This window comes from Cervus canadensis, chromosome 17 (assembly GCF_019320065.1).
Source record: "Cervus canadensis isolate Bull #8, Minnesota chromosome 17, ASM1932006v1, whole genome shotgun sequence".
Taxonomy (NCBI): domain Eukaryota; kingdom Metazoa; phylum Chordata; class Mammalia; order Artiodactyla; family Cervidae; genus Cervus; species Cervus canadensis.
The window spans coordinates 20227166-20241845 of NC_057402.1; the positions used below are offsets into that span (position 1 = coordinate 20227166).

At 39.2% G+C, this 14680-nt stretch overlaps 1 long non-coding RNA gene across 1 annotated transcript; it reads right to left on the minus strand.

The window, feature by feature from the left end:
• Nucleotides 1-1141: 1141 nt before the first annotated feature.
• Nucleotides 1142-10282, minus strand: LOC122455327. The gene is made up of 2 exons (XR_006273639.1): nucleotides 10151-10282; nucleotides 1142-3138 (listed from the first exon to the last, which is right to left on the minus strand). It is a non-coding gene; the product is annotated as an uncharacterized LOC122455327 (long non-coding RNA).
• Between the last annotated feature and the right edge of the window lie 4398 nt (nucleotides 10283-14680).

The window sequence follows — 14680 nt, forward strand, 5'->3', positions numbered from 1 at the left end:
TCATTGGAAGGACTGATACTGAAGCTGACGCTCCAATACTTTGGCCACCTAATACGAAGAGCCTACTCATTGGAAAAGACCCTGATGCTGGGAAAGATTGAAGGCAGGGGGAGAAGGGGATGACAGAGGATGAGACAGCTGGATGTCATCACTGACTCAATGGACATGAGTTTGAGTAAACTTCAGGAGATAGTGAAGGACAGGGAAGCCTGGCATGGTGCAGTCTATGGGGTTGCAAAAAATCAGACACAGCTTAGTGACTGAACAACAATGACTTGACCACATGCTGTGATAGTAATGGAGTTAATATTGGAACTCAGAGATTCAGATTTCCTTGTGTCCTCTATCGAACCATCCTTTCCCCTCATTTTCACCTTTTCATAAGAGCATTAAAGTGGCTATGTGTTTCTTCTTTCAGGTTAGATTTTTTAGTCTCATAGCTCCTTTGATCTTTTCTCTAGACCATTGCAGGGTGGATGTGGTGCAGTGAAACGTGTTGGACTTTTAAGAGCTTGCAGCTTTCAGTGTGTTCCTGTGAAGAACGCTTGGCTAGGAAGAAAGCTTTCCTTAGTGATAAAGACAGGGCAGATGTTTTGTCCTAAAGTTAGGAGATGTTTTACTTCCTTCCTACTAGAAGGTAGCTCAGAGTTATGAAGTTAGTTTCAGTTTTCAAAAAAATGTCTGCCTACAACGCAAATATTTTATGAGCTTTAAGGATACTGTCACATAAAATAGATGTTTCTACAAAATTGCATTTTATAATAGTGCTATAACTTATGGGATTTTTTTGAGATTCATGATTTTGAATATTTGTACTGTGTAGCAGGAGCATATGGATCCAGATGTAGCAGGCAGTTCTCATTTCTCTCTAGAACTCTCCCTTTAAATCTCAGCACTGCCTTTTCAATACTGATTATCAGACATCAGTCTCTTCTATTGCTTTCTAGTTTGGTCATCACCAATCACTCTCATGGTTGTGAATGTTCTATTTCCTAGGGTTCGCAGAAAATACTTTCCATAATTGGACAGGGTCTTTGGTGTATGCCCTCTCACAGTTGCTCCCTTTTCATTTTAGGGAGAAGAGGGGAAGATTGAATAGTAGAGTGGAATAAGAAAATTTTCCTCTAGTCTTACATTCATATATTTTCAGGAAAACTTTTAAGGAGTGTTTATTAAAGGGAAATATAATACTTGTTTTACAGAGATAAAATGCAAAGGAAGTAGTTTTCTTGAAGTCCATTAATTGCACCTGCTCAACTTTTATGAGACTGTGGCCCTTTATCTTTCTTGGACAACTTCCCTGGGACTGTTTCCAGACTTCTGAGGGCCCCTTGTACTTACCTCATCCTTCTGTTACCGTTCACATCCTATCTCTTCCTTTTAATGTGGGGTAGTTCTTGTTTCTCCAAAAGGTAGTTATTTTTACTGTCTCCTCACATTCAATTGTCTAGTTCTTTAGCATTTGAGCTAATTGCCCATTAAACCTGGAACCCCAATTATTAGACACTTCAATACAAGCTTTCTTCCTAGGTAACTGTCCTGATCTTAAATTTTTCTTTGTGGTGAAAGGATATGCAGGCATCCTCTTGTACCAGAGAAAGGGAAGAAAAACCATCAGTTAAGCTTCTATCTTGAAACAGTCTGAATGCGTACATGTTGTCATGGATTTTCAAAGACTTAAAATTGGCTTCTCCATCCAAATCATTTGGAGCTCAACGATTGTTTTTTAAGTACTGATATTGTGCCAGGCTCTGAAAATACCAAAATGGACAAGAAAGAAAGAATCCTTTTCCTATAGTAACTGCTGTTCTGGTTTGAGAGTTAGACTGTAAATGCCTGAGCAAAAGTAGTATATAAGAAGCTTTTAAATTCATCATTTCAGACTATGTAAGTATCACATCGTCACATCATGCACCTTAAACTTACACAATATTGTATGTCAATAAAGCTTATAATGTGCAGAAACGTCAGGTTCCCAATATGGTAGTTGTTAGAGCAAAATTATGGGCCAGAGATCTTGGGTGGGGGGTGGGGATGGGTGGGTAGCAAAACAGCTCAAAAAGAGGAAGAACAGAGGAAGGTAAGTATAGACAGTGAATACTGCAACCTGAGGGATCTACCCAAAACTACGGATGCTGATTTCCTGTTTGATCACCCCAGATAAGTTTACTTTTTTTCCCCCAAATCACGCGGCTGACACTTCTTGCTGAGAATAAGAGGAAAGAGTGAGTTTTTTTCCTATAATCATTCAATCATTAGTAAAAAATAAAATGAAGAACTTGAAAGTTCTTCCAGATAGCATATATATGTCTTTATAGGGAAGGACTTTGCTATTAAATCAATCTGTGCAGCTAGGCCATATAATTCTCCTTTCTAAGTTGATTTTGCGGCTGAACTTCTATTATATTTTGAATGTGGTATATAAGTAAGACAAGTGAAAGAGAAGTTTGGAGAAGGATAGTATTTGGCGTTATGTTCATTGTATGCAGTTAGAGATTTTTTCTGTTTTGAAGTTCTGTTGTCTTTGTTCTAACATTTATTTTCCATCTTAAAAATTTTATTAGGAAACATTTAAAAAGAGTTGTTTTACCTTGACATCTCGGCCAAGGCATTTGTATCGTGGCAGTTTTTCTAACTGTGGTCAGAGGCAGTGTGAAGTAATTCTTCACAGTAATAATATTTGGCTCTCCCAATTTGCCTTTTCATGTAATTTTAATGGTTGTATTCCATATTCACTTATCCCTTGTTTTCCTCAGTCTATGCTCTTTTTAACCACTCACTTCCTAGTGGAGCATGGAAAGAATGAACTTCTGAATCACTTGTGCCACTCAGCAAGGTCAGTTACGATGTAGTCAACTGGAAACTGTCATTGGAGTCAATCTGAATACTTTAGGCCAATAACTCCAGTTTCTTCTAAAGAATAGCAAGGAACTGATATCTGACTGAAGTGTGGAGGAGGGTGCCACGCAGGTGGGAATGCCGGGGCTGGTAGAAGGAAATGAAGGCCGTCTGTAGAGCAGGGGAGCGTGTTACTTTTCAGGTACAAGATTTGGAGTCTGACTTGGTTCACATGTGGTCTCTGCCTCTCATCAGCTGAGTGATTTGCAGCAGATCCTTTCTGAACTTCAGTTCCTTCATCTGTAAAACAGAGACCTTAATGTATCTGCTATACATGATGACTGTATTCTTTAAGTGAGTATATTTGTAAGACACTACATATGTAGAATAGCACAAAGTAAGTGCTCCATATGTATAAAGACAAAAATAAGAGAGAGAGATCCTGTCCTAATATTTTCTAGTTTTCACACTTTCACCTAATAAGGAGAAAACACTTCAAGGATATTGGTTAAATACTCAAAATGGAGTTAAAGGCAGACTGTGCAATACAGCCTAATTAGAAGAAAGATGGGAAGGGCAATATTGAATAAGCAGCCAGGTAGTGACTGTTTCCTATCATCTAAATTGAATCAACCAATTTAAATATCTGAGTATTTTCGATAGTCCTGTATAAGGCAAGCATCCATAATTGACCACTAGTATTTACATTTATATTAATAAAGAAAAAATAAAATCAGAATATTCCAGAGGGAAAAAGTTATTCATGGGTTGACATAAAAGAGATACAGTTTACAGTATATCAGGTTCAACAGCTCTCTTTTTCACAGATCACTTTGAGTCCTTTTCTTCTGATTCGATGGACACTTTCTGTTTTGCTTTCTCCTCTGTCTAGGGCAGCACTCTGGTGTTCAATGAATATTCATGATGACTGATTTCTGCCCAGTGACAGTACTGCACTCAGACAGAGAGGTTCTCACTGCTCATTCAGAATCTACAGACCAGAATTAAAAAATCAGCCTGGCTAGTTCACGTGCTGAAAGATAATATGTTTACACAGAATGCTTATTTGGAATATACAGATCCACAAAATTCCTTTTAAAAAAATTTTCAAACATAGCAATCATATTTAAAAAAGGGGTTTCCTGTATAATTAAAGCAGCCTGCCTACCTTCCCTTAATGTCAGGAAATTAGCCTCATACATGAAAGGACTCTGCATGCGTTGTTTCCTAATTTAAGGGACAGTAAGGGTCTTTAGATAGGTTTCTCTTTGACTGTTCACACATTAGAAAAGTGCTCTGTATTAAGATTAGGTGGCTCATTGCTGAGGGATCTGGAAGAACTTCATGATGCCAGCACAGCAGCTGGCAAGATAGTTAAATCAACACCTGACAAATAATCCAGCTACTTAATTGACATGCTGCAGATTTTAAAATGCAGAGAATGAAAATCTTCAGAATTCAGTCATTTATATCTAAACTTGAAAACATTGCCTTAGATTCAGAATATTCCAACTGAGTTGGAAATGTGAATACTGGCAAAACCAGTGTGCATTGGTGAGTTGAGATGTAAATGATCAGAGAATTTAAAATTTCTCAGTGAAAGGTGCTATTGCAAACAAAGCAAAGAGGTATGAAGTCTGTTGGCATCTGGTGCGACCATTTGTAATTATTTTACAAATGTCATACCTTTCAAGGCTTTTTCATGTTAGTCTGTGTGTGTGTGTGTGTGTGTGTGTGTGTGTGTGTGTGTGTGTTATATAGTGTGTTTTGGTGGAGTTAGGAAGAGGGTTTGTCAATAAATTCCTACTTTAATTATAAACAAAACCACACCAGAGTGGTATGGCCTAATGAAAAACCTGGGCCAGAGAGGGTTAATCTGGGCCTATGTTCTCAGGTGGGCTTCCCTGGTAGTTCAGCTGGTAAAGAATCTGCCTGCAATGTGAGAGACCTGGGTTCGATCCCTGGGTTGGGAAGATCCCCTGGAGAAGGGAATGGCAACCCACTCCAGTATTCTGGCCTGGAGAATCCCATGGGCTGTATGGGGTTGCAAAGAGTTGGATATGACTGAGCGACTTTCACACGTTCCCAGGTGGCGCTAGTGGTAAAGAATCTGTCTGCCATTGCAGGAGATACAAGAGATATGGGTTTGATTCCTGGGTCAGGAAGATCCCCTGGAGAAGGGCATGGCAACCTACTCCAGTATTCTTGTCCGGAGAGCCCCATGGACAGAGGAGCCTGGCAGGCTACAGTCCATAGTGTCACAAAGAGTCGGACATGACTGAAGTGACTTAGCACGTATACTACATCTTATGTCTATTTTCTCATAATTAAGAAAACAATTTTCAAAAAGTATAAGGTTGTTTTGAAAAAGTCCACATTGTTATCTTTTGTCTCCCTTTGGTTTTTTTACTCCATACTAACTCATGATCCTCATTTTCATAAGCCAATTGGTCAGTGTTATTTTATATGAGGAAGAGGTTATTCCTAGAAAATTCTGGGGTTCTCTTCAATAATTCATCTTGTATAATATCTAAATAGAAAGGCCTTTTGAAACCATGAACAGAAAGCTTTTATGTTTTTTGAGCATCTTTACTGAAATTACTTTTTACTTGACACTTGTAACTTATGGGATTTCAAAAGTGATAAATTCTGAATTTTCAAAAAATTAGAAGTATCAACATGCTAATAACTGAATTCTTTCAATTCTCAATATTTTTAGGTCATAATTTTAATAACTTGGAGTAGTTATTTAATTTTTCATAAGAAGCATGACTTTATCTTCTAGCTTATATTATCTTTGGTGATGTAAAACCCATTTTCTTTTTTTTTTCCCAAAAATTTAACTTTAGGTCCTAAATTTACCTGAAAATTTCCCTTATCTCATGTAGACTTTGATTTCATTCTTGGGTCTTAATCTGCTTGTTCAGTTATATATTCAGGCAACTTTGTGATTTAGAGCCCTCTTATAAAACAATCCGAAAAGGTCAGATTTTTGGTGTGCAGTTCAGAGAAGTTTTGTAAAGTTTAAAGTGGACATGAAAAGGTTATACATTTATAGGTGTTTTCTGTTTTAAGCACATTTCAGTATAGCCTATAATACAAATAAATATAAAACAAGTCAATTTCTTACCCTTCTTGGACCTATAAAAATTACCCACTGGAAATGGTTTTTCTCTTGCCATGGAAGAAATCTGGGAGGACCCCAGGACTTTTCTGGTGGCTTTAAAAGAGAGTGCTAAAGTCACATCAAGCTCTTGATAGTCTCAGCTCAGAAAATAGATACCCAGTGTCCAGCATTCCTCAAAACTCTTTAGTGTGATTTAATATCAACTTTTCCTCCTCTCCCGGAAAGGAGCTAACACTGAGGATAGAGGACAAGAAGCCTTTTGTCTTTTCATGTACTTTCTGTCAACCAAAATTTCAGAAATGGATACCCAGTTGGCATAGAAAAGGTGTTTATTTGGGGTTTGTTAGGACTGCAGCCTGGGAGATAGACTCAAGGAACACTTGAATTGTGTTCTGCTGGATTTGAAGATGAGGGAGGTTTATAAAGACAAAAAATCTGCAAGGTTATAGTTAGTTAAATGAGTTGTTTATCAAGAATTATAATTGGAGCTGGCAAGAATTAAGGGTGCTTTTTAAGTAAGGATTGGTTGAGGTCAGAAATATTTGCATGGTTAAATGGGGAGACCCTGAGAGATTCCAGTTGGCAGGTATTTTTCTGAATACGGCTGGCGGTGTCCTTGGATTTGGTACAGTTCAGTGAAGTTCAAGTTCTTATTGTTGCAGGGACTGTCTGAGACCAGATCCTTAACGGCTATTTGACTCTTTCTGTATGCCTGAACTGTGATTACTCCATTATAATTTCATTTTGTCATCATGCCTTATCCATTTGCTAGTTTTGGAGTGTGGTAGGTGGGGAAGAGGATCTGGGCATTTTTACTTGAACGGGAAGTGGCACAGGATGGTGGTATGCTGTGATGTAAGAGCCTACCAGTTAGCTTTTTTGACTGTAATGTAAGTGCCTGACACTAAGCTTTTGATTGTGGAGGCATACATTTCAAGGACACCCATCTTAAATAAACCGATTGCCAACAATACTGGATACTTACAGAGCTAGATTGGTCTACTCCTGTAGTTCCTCCTCTTTGGGAAGCTCTGGTTGACCAAGGTAACCGACCATCTGGCATCTTGCTTTTCCCTTCCCAAGCTTTAATTCCTGCTCTTATGTTTTAAGTTCACCAATAAAGAGTGAACCTGTGAAAGCCTGGGCACCTCCATCTCTACCCATGATGCCTCAGGCATGCTGTGTATTCCCCAGGACCTGTCAGTAATGAACCTTGTTTTTTCAGAGTTCCCTAATGGTTGTTGCTGAAGTGCATCTTGAAATCATAAGAACCCCAAGGGCTGCAACACTGGCTTCAGTGGGGCAAACGTCTGTGGCAGCTCTGCACAGGTAGTTCTAGCCTAGGTGACTGTCCCAGGCATTTCTAATGATGGCATCACTATTGATAGGCTGATAAGATCTGAAACATGTGCTTTTTGGGCTTGGCAGACATGTAAGGCTGCCCTAACCATGCAGACACTTTTGTGGGCACTTCATGCCTCCCTCATGGTCTCCTCTGCCTCTGGGTTGCTAGTTCTCAGACAGCTCCTTCCTTTAAGACCTTGGATGGTATGTCACTGCTTCTTCTTTCTGGGTAGAATTTAGATGTGTAGGACTTAAAACAACTTCAGGCTGTTTCACCAGAACAGTCCATATCTGGTCTACAGGAAATCCTCCCACTTTCTTGGATCCACTGTGGGAAGCCAGAGCCGTCTCTTTCTAGATTAAGTAGCAGATCTTCAATTTGCAGCGGCCAAAGTGTTGACCACCTTGTCACTCTTCCTCCCCAGATTTTCTGGCAGGAGTGTCACTGTGTTTTCCAACCAGACAGCAAAGTGACAGTATTTTGCATAGACAACAAGGACTGATGAGATCACGAACCATTTGTTGTATATAATTTGCAGTAATTGCCTCAATGAAGACATGGAAGTAACTTTAAGATAATTTTTTATAATGAGATTTTACCTTAACTATAAATATTCAGGACTCTGCTTAGGGCTTCCCAGGTGGCTCAGTGGTAGAGAATCCATCTGCCAATGCAGGAGAAGACAGAGACATGGGTTCTATCCCTGGATTGGGAAGATCCCCAGAAGTAAGAAATGTCAACCCATTCCAATATTCTTTCCTGGAGAATTCCATGGACAGAGGAGCCTGGTAGGCTACAGTCCGTGGGGTCTCAAAGAGTTGGACAGCACTGAGCACAGCGTAACATGCACTGTTTGCATGGTTTGGGATGGTGGTTTATAGATAAACCATAGAATGGATGACCTCTGTAAAACTGATCATGTTAAGCTGATGTCCCACCATGGTTTTAGGTATGCCAAGATGTCTGTCAGTCCCCTCATTCCTCAGGGTGGCCAGGAGGGACTTGGTACAAATTTTATTATCTTCTGTGTATGCAATAAAAATGTTGGAAAGAGTTGTACTATACTTCATGTTAATGAAAGAAACATTAACATGAAGGTTGAAAATCAATTAAAAAAATTGAACTTAGCAAAATTTCATTATGGGCTCTGGATATGCAAATTGCTATTAGTAATTACTATGATGAGTGATATCCAGTGTCAACTCTATATAAATGTCAGCAATTAACAGTATATATTATATGTTTTTGTCATCTCCAAAGCTGACTGGTTTCTACTTGTTTTGAAAATATGTCACTCTTCTTCAAGAAGACCTATAATTTGTCAAGATCAATCATTTTCAGATTCTGCTACACAGTTTAGGTGACAGGTTTTACAGTGCAAGCCAAAGTTTAAAGTCTCTTATTTGATGATACAAAAATTCTGTCACATAGATAGTTAGCAATGATCATGTACCTTTGCTAAATCTTTGGATTTACCCATCATTTTCATTCATATTATTCTCATCTAATCATATTTCTACATTAAATATTGGGTCAAGTTTCAGCAAAATTGTCCAACTAGATTAAAATTTGTTCATATTTTATGGAAGTGAAATATTTTCTTCATTGTTTTCATCATGATATGTACAAAAGATATTTATTTCCTTGATATAATTTGTGCAGAGATGCTAAAGGTAATGACTAAGTGTAATCAAAGTGTTTATATCTTCTAGTAGATCAAATACAGAAACATTTAAAAATTTTAAAGTACTTTGATATTAAAAAAGAACTCTACATTTCTTTTGGCATGGATACCATTGAATTACCCTGCTGGAACCCAGATTCAATTCTGTTAAAATTTTCTAATCAGGGCTGTGAAGTTAAGAATATCTTTTCCTACCTTATTCTTCTAAGGAGATTGAAGGAGTGTCTCAGAGACAGCTCCTAAAATTTTAGAGAGGGAATAGAGTTCCAGAGTGAATGATTTGGTTCTCATAAAAGAATTTTTAAAATTATGGAAGATGGAGAGTCCACTAAGTCTGACTTGTTCATTTTCCCCTCTGATTCAGAATTATTTCCAGACAGAAACTTAGCTGAACAAATTGACAGGTGTAGTGAACTAGTGTCAGGTGGAATGCTCTGAATGTAGAGATAAGCATACTTTTCATTTTCTTCCTGTTCTTGAGAGTGATGCAGAATTTTGATGCACAAAGTGGGCTCAAATGATGTTTATTGATTGAATGAACTAAAATTTGTAAATCCTATGTATGCTGCCTTTAAATGACATGCAAATAATGAAGTACTCTATTCAGTAGTCCCGTGACATCAAATACTTCCCAAATTGTGTCATTTAACTTAAATGTTTTGATGATTTTAGATATAATTAAAGAAATATAACTTTTATATAATGGCTGATATGAATTATCAACAAAATAAGTTGCATTCATTGAACAATCCTTTACATAGTTTCTTCATAATGTAATAAACATTACCTTCTCTCATCAATTTTAACACTTATTCAGTGTATAAAATCACAAAGTCCATATAATGCAGCTTGGAATATACCCTGGCAGCTTTGCAATTACACTCTAGTGGCCCAAACAGATAGTGTGAAAAAGGCACCATAAACCTTAGTTCTTATTGATCAGCAATTACACTTTCACAGTAAGAGCAGCAAGAAAATTCAGAACTTAGGTGTCTTCTTAACATGTACATGAGTCATGAGATGAAAAAATTGAGAGATTTAATGAAAACTAGGACTTCTCAGAGAAGTATAATGATAATGACCGTCTTTTCTATACAGTCATCAGGTTCCCGAAGGCACAAAAGGCAGGCCTGATTTTATACTTGAGAGTACTTACCACAACAGACGTCTCACACTGAAGTGTTGGAGTTTACTTTATTTACAGGAGGAGTCGGTGACACCGGCACATTTTCCTGAGAAACCGAGCCTGAGATGGGTATTTACATGCCAAAGGTTTGTTGGGAAGTAATCCAGGGGATCGATGGCGTGGGGTAGTGAAGGAGGCCAGACTGAGCAGAGGTCAAACTCCAGTGCAATTGTCTGATGGTTTTTATGTGTCAGCTTTACTGGGCCACAGGGTAGGCAGATGTTTGGCTAAACATTATCCTGATTGTGTCTGTCAGAGTGTTTCTGGATGAGATAGTGTTTGAAATTAGTGGACTCAGTAAAGCAGAGTCCCCTTCCCAATGCAAGTCGACCTTATCCAGTCTGTTGAAGACCCGAATAGAACAAAAGGCAAAAGAAAGGAGAACTGATTTGTTTTCTGCTTATTTAGTTTGGGACATCAGTATTCTCCTGCCATTGAACTGAGATTTAGAGCATCAGCTCCTTTGGCTCTTAGGCCTTCAGATTCAGACTGAAGTACACCACCAGCTTACCTGGGTTTCCACCTTGAAAATGGCGGGTTGAGGGACTTCTTAGCTTCCATAATCTTGTGAGGCAACTCATTATGATAAATTGTCATATATGTGTGTATGTGTGTGTGTGTGTGTATACATATATATATATGTTCTGGAGTAGGAATCTGGGCCTTGCACAGTGGTGTCTACTACCATGCAAGTACGTGTGCGTGCTCCGTTGTGTTAGACTCTTTGCCAGCCCCATGGATGCAGCCCATCAGCTCCTCTGTCCATGGAATTTTCCAAGCCAGAATACTGGTGTGTGCTAAGTCGCTTCAGTTGTGTCTGACTCTTTGCGACCCCATGGACTGTAGCCCACCAGGCTCCTCTGTCCATGGGATTCTCCAGGCAAGAATACTGGAGTGGGTTGCCATTTCTTTCTCCATTTCTGGAGTGGGTTTCCATTTCCTACTCCAGGGGATCTTCCCAACCTGAGGATTGAATCCAAGTCTCCTGTGTCTTCTGCATTGCAGGGGGATTCTTTATCACTGTACCACCTGGGAAGCCCGTCTGCTACTGTGGGTTATCATATGAGAAGTCAGTGGAGAGAAATATATCTGGAAGTGCAGTGGCTGTGTCAGACTCAGAAGCCACCAGCTATTCTCAAAGCAGTGTTTGTGGACGAATTGTAACCAAGCAGGACCCTGTGGTTACCTTTGTCAAGTTTATAATTAACCCCTCTATCCAAACCTTTATTTCTTTTTTTATTTAAAACTTTTTCTCCTCAAGATTGAGGAGAATGAAAGAAAAGGAGGGGAATTGTAACCAAGCAGATCAGGACCCTATAGGACCTTCCTGGGACAGGCCTTCCCCCATTTCCTCTGCTTTAGCTACTCTGAGAAATGTCTAGTTAATAGTATTTGATGCAAATTTGCTAAGTTGTTTTGCAGATGTGAAAACCGCCCCACCAATGGAAGAAGTACTTGACAACGGTGAGCACCTATAGCCCCAGGCCTCCTGGAGCCTAAGGACGTATAATGTTAACCAACCCCTGTGATAATGTCTACCACCCTGCTGCCTCCCCATCAGCCAGTCAGTGAACTGTGCAGGAGCTGATCAGGAGCTGATCACATCACTCTCATTGGCCCTTTAAAACTTTAAAAATATTTTACTGAAACTCTGTGGGAAGCTTGAGGCTTTTAAGGACGTGAACCACCTCCTGTCCTTGCAATAAACCTTTCTCTGCTCCCCCCGCAAAAAAAGCAATGGAGGATATGGGTTCAACAAGTAGCCTCTTTTAGTTCCTCAAAACCTCAGTATATTATCTTTTGCAATCCTTTTGGATTTAAAGTTGGAGTTTTGAGAGATATAGAGCCTTTTCTTATAGATGTTGATGTTTTTGTTTTTTTGTTTTTTTTGATCAATTACTGTGTTAGGCATGATTCAGTATGGGATTACAACAATAAGTAAGAATTAAGATTTGCCCTAAGTTATTGACAACATATTAAAGTGAATTTTCAGTAGTGGAATAGCAAACATTTTGGTAGATTATGGGTGAAGGATGGACTTATTTCCATTTTGAAGAGTTGGTTTTCAGTGCCTCCCATATCCCACTGCATAGATGGTTAACACACTCCTCTTATTCTCAGAGTTATCTTTGAGACTGTGATCAGATATGTACCTCTTTTGAAGTCTCTGAACTAGCAGGGAGTAATAATACTAGCACTTTTCTAGCATTTTGCAATTTACAAAAAGTGCAGTATACCTCCATCATTATTAGCAAATAAAACAGAGACCCAAAGAAGTTGCACAGTCCGCTCAAGTTCTACCAGCAGAAAGTGCTCAAGCTCTACCACCAGAAAGTGATAAAATCAGCATTTCAACATGATGTAGTCTCCCTGTATGTCTCTGATCACCTTGTGGAACTGCAGGGGGGAACTACAAGAGGATGCTTGTTGAGCTCATATCCTCCTACCTGAATCCCCTTTGTCCGTAGGTTTCCTAACACCATGGAAGTATTTAGTGAAATTATGAGGAAGACTATTATATATATGTGTGTGTGTGAGAGAGAGAGAGAGAGATTGATAAGGCTTATTATAAAGTATTTCCTTATCTTTTTTCGATTCAAGTGTGTTTCCTTTGAATTTGTTTTCTAGATGAAGAAAATTTACTCATACCTCCTCTACTCCTCATGTTTTATTTCCTTTTTCACAAAGTCCTATTTTCTATCTTGTTGCTCTAACCATATCCTGCCTTTCTCATAGAGCCCCGAGATCAAACTAGAGGTCTGAAGTTTTATTTCTTGTACCCATAACCTCGCAAAGGAAAAACCATTGCCAAGTGTAGTTGAAAGATTACTGTCTTAAAAACTTTTTCTTTTGAGGTAATTGCAGATTTACTTACAGTTTCAAGACAGGTCAGTGTACCTTACAGTACAGACAGGTCTAGTGAACCTTCTCGCAGTCTCCCCTGGTGTAACAGCTTGTGTACCTATAGCACAGGAGCACAGCCAGGCTCACTTTTTATAACTTGCCTGATGTTCTTGCTAAAGAATCTATTTTGTACTGTGTGGCTAATTCATTCACTTGTCAGAAGCAGTCAGTTCAGTTCAGTCGCTCAGTTGTGTCTGACTCTTTGCAACCCCATGGACTGCAGCACGCCAGGCCTCCCTGGCCATCACCAACTCCTGGAGTTTGCTCAAACTCATGTCCATTGAGTCGGTGATGCCATCCAACCAGCTCATCCTCTGTTGCCCCCTTCTCCTCCTGCCGTCAATCTTTGCCAGCATCAGGGCCTTTTCAGATAAGTCAGTTCTTCACATCAGATGGCCAAAGTATTAGAGCTTCAGCTTCAGCATCAGTCCTTCCAATGAATGTTCAGGACTGATTTCCTTTAGGATTGAACGGTTTGATCTCCTTGCTGTCCAAGAGTCAGAGGCAATAGAGTGATTGTAATCTTTGGAGTCAGAACTAAGTTTGAATATGAAATCACTGATTGGAAGTTAGAAAAATTGCTTCACTTTAGTTTCCTGTTTTGTGCAGTTATTGTCTTAATATAAAAACGTGTCATAAAAAGCAAGTTGTACTGAGTGTAAAATCTATGTAAATTATAAAGACCTTTGCAAATGATGGCTTTTATTAGTATAGTTTATTGCATACTGTGCCTAACAGGATGTTTAGGGGTAATATAGACAGCAGTTTCTTGCCCATTGTTTTACCAAGGAAAAATTAAATAAAATTATTTATACAGTTTCTTTCAAAGCCATGGTGGTTAAAATCTATTATGTTATGCTTTTTCTGTTTTATAAATCAATTATAAGAAAAATATCTGGAGGAAGTACAGAGAAGGCAGTGGCACCCCACTCTAATACTCTTGCCTGGAAAATCCCATGGACAGAGGAGCCTGGTAGGCTGCAGTCCATGGGGTGGTGAAGAGTTGGACATGACTGAGCGACTTCACTTTCACTTTTCACTTTCATGCATTGGAGAAGGAAATGGCAACCCACTCCGTGTTCTTGCCTGGAGAATCCCAGGGACGGGGGAGCCTGGTGGGCTGCCGTCTATGGGGTCGCATAGAGTCGGCCATGACTGAAGCGACTTAGCAGCAGCAGCAGAGCTGCCCATTTCTTTTTTTTAGATAAATAAGACATTTTACTTCTAAATAATCAGATAATCTTTTTCACCTACACAACAGGTCTTAGGTGACATCATTGGCCATTGATTTAGATATTCATCCTTAAATAGTATCCTTTATGTGGAGACCATGTGACAGAAATCTCTCTTTTCTGAGGAGGAGCCAAGATGGCGGAGGAGTAGGACGGGGAGACCACTTTCTCTCCTACAAATTCATCAAAAGAATAACTGAAAGCAGAGCAAACCTCACAAAACAACTTCTGATCGCTAGCTGAGGTCATCAGGCGCCCAGAAAAGCAGACCATTGTCTTCGAAAGGAGGTAGGGCAAAATATAAAAGATAAAAAGTGAGACAAAAGAGCTAAGGACGGAGACCCGTCCCGGGAAGGGAGTCTTA